The sequence below is a fragment of the Myotis brandtii genome, unplaced genomic scaffold (assembly GCF_000412655.1).
Source record: "Myotis brandtii unplaced genomic scaffold, ASM41265v1 scaffold194, whole genome shotgun sequence".
NCBI classification, from domain to species: domain Eukaryota; kingdom Metazoa; phylum Chordata; class Mammalia; order Chiroptera; family Vespertilionidae; genus Myotis; species Myotis brandtii.
Window position 1 is genome coordinate 2,677,049 of NW_005357232.1, and position 4,744 is coordinate 2,681,792.

General features: G+C 41.4%; 1 protein-coding gene and 1 long non-coding RNA gene across 3 annotated transcripts in view; one reads left to right on the forward strand and one right to left on the reverse strand.

The window, feature by feature from the left end:
* SLC25A21 (solute carrier family 25 (mitochondrial oxoadipate carrier), member 21) overlaps nucleotides 1-4,744 on the reverse strand; it is a 541,855-nt gene that overhangs the window by 476,137 nt on the left and 60,974 nt on the right. The window lies entirely within an intron of this gene.
* The window catches only part of LOC106725878, a 17,159-nt gene that overhangs the window by 5,827 nt on the left and 6,588 nt on the right, over nucleotides 1-4,744 (forward strand). The window lies entirely within an intron of this gene.

Consider the following 4,744-nt stretch of genomic DNA (forward strand, 5'->3'; position numbering starts at 1 on the left):
GGGTCTGGCAGCCAACCACCTGTGGCCCCTCCCCCTGGATGGCCCTACCCCTGATGGGTCCCCACCACCCCATCAGCCCACAGCCTCTCTTCCTGGCTGGCCCCACCCCCAACCAGCCCCCCACTCCAATCAGGGGCAGGGCTGGCTGGCCAACCACCCATGGCCCCTCCCCAAGGGCACTGGCACCCGATTGGCCTCCCCCCACCCCAATCAGGGGTGAGGCCCACTGGTCAATCACCCGTGGCAACTCCCCGCAGCCGGCCCGGCCCTGATTGGCCCTGATCTGCCCCGATTGGGGTGAGGTTGGTGGGACCCTACCCATGCACGAATTCATGCACTGGGCCTCTAGTTTCTCAATAAAACTGGGGGGCGGGTGGATGAGCCCACATTGGTTTGTAATAATTTGGACTTCCCCATATTTGAACTAAGGGTATGGTAGTCTTTCCCTGCTCCTTCTCTTCCCTACCTTCTCCAGGGAGCATTTCTCAACCATTTCTCTGTGTCTACCTAAAACCCTCCTGGGGCAAACATCAGGGACTTCTAACCCAGTAGGACCTATTCTCTTGTCTCTTTCCCCTTAACATTTAAGCTTGTGCATTAATGAAAGAAAATTTAATCCATATGCTTCTGAGTCGTTTACACTTAACACTTCAAAATATTCTGTTGTAATGGTCATTTTTGTCACAAGAATCCTCCTGAGTCTTTACAAGGCCTTTTATTCTTAGCAGTCTCAGTTTAGCAGTCATACATAGAATCTAAACTCCAGAAGGATAGTTCTTGATCTTTATCATTCTTCACTTATTTGGTAGACCTTGCCAAGCTTTTCCTACCCTGAAGTAAGAAAGCCTTTGTTCTAAGACACTTTATGTTCTTTTTCTTATATAATCAGGATGTTAATAATTACTATTTGCTGGGCGTAAACAATGACATGCTCTGTACTAAGAACTTTTCTGTATCTTTAATCTTCAAATTTGTATAACTATAAATTTTTCCCTACTTTTCAGAACCCAAAGCTCTGAGAGATAAAGTAATTTGTCTAAAATCACCTGGCTGATAAGAATTGAGATGAGACTATCTCCAAATACAGCACTGCACTCTTTCTAAATTAAATTAAAACCACACATCTGATGATGCTTCAACTTCCATAGCTAGAGGCATTGTTAGCAGGCCCTCTTCACCCTGTCTTTTTGGCAAACTTTATTCATCCCAATTCAAATGGCATCTCCTCTGGAAGGTTTCCCTCTTCTTTGCTGTCTTATACATCCTTTTTGTCACACTACAATGTAATATAATCATATTTTTCATGTCCATTTTCCTTTTAGACTATGAGCTTCTTGAGTTCAGGGTTATTTATATCTTTTTTCTCTTTGTTTTCCCAGAGCCCAACCCAGAGTAGATACTTAATAGATATCTGCTGAACTGAATATCTCCTAGTTAAGACTGAGGTGCAAATGTCTTTCATTTGTTCATTATCTATTCCAGGCATTGAAGATAACGCAAGAAAAAACAAGCAAATCACCTCCTCTAGTCAACACCACTCAGGTAGGGGCCCTACTTCTTCACTCCCTATGGAGCGTATCTGTTTATTCTCTTTGGAGCACAGATCAGTATAGTTTGCATTGGAGACACTATAAAACAACAGTCCAGTGATTGGACTATGGCAACAGCCCACCTGACTTTGAACAATTTACTTAACCTGAGTTTCCACATGAATAAAATGAGGAAAATACCTACCTGTTTGGGTGGTTGCAGAACATATCTATATTGTAGACATTACATGTAGAATTAGAATGGTGCCTAAAACACAGAGTTCAATAAATATTAGCTATTATTATCACTTTGTCTCACCCAATGCATTTGTTTCTCTTTCACTGCTAACCAACTTAATTAACCTATTATAAACTAAGAAATTTAGTGAAATGATCTCATATGATTGTTTCACATACTATGAAAGGCTTTTGTGTATTGTGAAGTAATGTATTAAGGCTCTCTAAAAATGCCAACACCAAACATATCTAGGATGTTGAGAAATTTCATACAAAGCACAATTATTAATTGATCAGATGTTCTCTCACTTTCTCCCAACACAGATATATTTTTCCACCTCTAAAATTTCTACTATTAAACTACACTTTTATTTTTATTTATTTCCTTTCTTATTTCTTCTAAGTCTGCTTGTCTAACCCTGTGTGAACACATAAATGTTGATGAAGTCAAAGTCATAAACTCACTCCTTTTGCAAGTAGATTATTCACTGTTGGATGGATGCAGAATATACCCTGAATCTTGGCCAATGCTACTAATGAAAATCATTTATCACAAGAGATGTCAATGGGTGAGATACCACCCTACACTTTAAAAACTTTAAATATCTATAAAATATAATAACTAGGTAAATGGAAAATTTTCACATGCAAAGCCATTCATCACAATGTTATTTTTAATTATTAAAAAATTTTAAGTAAATCTTCAATAATAGGAAGATGGTCTAATAAACTTTATAGTTGTGCAATGGAATTTAAATAATGGTTTACAAAGATTTTTAAGTGACATTACTATATTATAACTTTAAAAAGCAGAATATAGAAATGCTTTTAATTATGTTAAATTGTGCATTTAAATAAGTTTATACAAACACCCATATATGTATAAAAAAGGCAAAATTAGAAAATGCACTAAAATGTTAACAGTGGTAATATTTGGGTAGTAAAATGAATTACGGGTGATTTTTATTTTCTTCTTTATTATTAACTAGAGGCCTGATGCACGAAAATTCATGCAAGAGTAGGCCTTCCTTCCCCTGGCTGCTGGCACCGGCTTCCCTCTGGCACCCAGGACCCAGCTGCTTCCCTCTTCCAGCCATCTGCAGGCACCTGGGACCCAGGTTGGCTTCCCTTGAGCCGCCTGCAAGCACCCTGGACCCGAGCTGGCTTCCCTCCGCCCCGGCTTGGTCAGGAAGGACGTCTGGAATGACGACCGGAAGACGTCTGATCTAATTAGCATATTACCATTTTATTATTATAGATAGTATCAGTTTTTAATTTTATTGACTGTGTTAAATGACTTACGTGAATTCTCTCACATTTGTTTCCTCATCTGTAAAATGAGGACAATGAGAATATCTGTTTTGCAAGTATAATGTATCAGATGAGCTAACATAAAAATAATTGACAAATTTTAAAAGTAATGTTTAAATATTAAATTATTAGAAAACAGTATGACTTTATTATATGTATGAATTATAGTAGTCAGGATTGGCAATATTTTTTAGAAATTTTTGTTTAGAAATGTTAACGAAAATGTATTACATATGTTGTTCTTTTTTCTGGGACTTTGCCCAGTTCCCTAGGATTTCCTGCTCCTTTACCTCCCCTAACTATGGCATTCTTATCACTGGGAAGGCTGGGGAAATATTAAGAAGGGTGGTAGTTTATTGGCAGAAGATAGAAAAGAGATCAAATAAAAAATTCAGAACTGTATGCCATTTTAGCCACATAATAGAGAGGAAAGCCAAACTCTGAAGCACAAGAAAATGTGAGATCTAGAATCATTCAGGCGCCCAATAAAATAGATTATCAACATCTCAGTGTACTGGACACCAAATCAACAATGGCTTTAGGCAGAGGTGGCGTGGCTGAAAAGGTGCACGCCGGAAGGGCTAAAAGGGAATCAGGTGTCCAATCATGAATACAAAACAGACGCCCTAGGATCACAGTGCGGCCAAATCACCACAGTGCAAACTGCAGGGCAAATGCCTTTCTTCATGTTTCCCATCTGAGACTGTACTTTATTATTTCATTTTCAATTTTCAGAAAGAAAGAGGAGAGTCAGAGTGGGGATAAACCAAGGTGATCTGTTCCAAAAGGAAGAACTAGATATCCGGAGTTATTAAAATGAAGAAACTGAGTAAGCACAAGTGTAACAGATAAGGATCATCCTATCTAATAAAAGACAAAAAGGGTAATTGACCGTACCTTCGCTACGCTTCCCATTGGCTAATCAGGCGATATGCAAATTAACTGCCAACTAAGATGGCGGCTGGCAGCCACACAGCTGGAGTGAGCAGGAGGCTTGCTTGCTCCAGTGATGGAGGAAGCCAAGGTTCCCCGCCTGCTGCGGCCTGGCTCTGAGCTCCGAAAGCAACAAAGTTTCAATTATAGAAGCTAAACAAACCCCTGATACCTGCTTTCAGCAGGCCATGGCCTCAGAGCAGGAGCCAGCTCTCAGCTCCAGTGACGGCAACAAAGTTTCAATTATAGAAGGTAAATAAATCCCAGAATTTAAAAAAAAAGGAAAAAAAGGAGAGGCTGGGAGCTTCAGTTGCCGGCCAGCCTGAAAATGGCCCTCAGTCCCTCACCCAGGCTGGCCAGGCACCCAAGTGGGACCCCCACCCTGATCCAGGACACCCTTCAGGGCAAACCAGCCGGCCCCCACCCATGCACCAGGCTTCTATCCTATATAGTAAAAGGGTAATATGCAAACTGACCCTAACAGCAGAAAGACTAGGAATGACTGGTCACTATGACACACACTGACCACCAGGGGGCAGATGCTCAATGCAGGAGCTGCCCTCTGGTGGTCAGTGCGCTCCCACATGGGGGAGCTCTGCTCAGCCACAAGCCAGGCTGATGGCTGCCAGTACAGTGGTGGTGGTGGGAGCCTCTCCTGCCTCCTCAGCAGCGCTAAGGATGTCTGACTGCAGCTTAGGTCTGCTTCCCGATGGCAAGTGGACATCCCCCGCAGG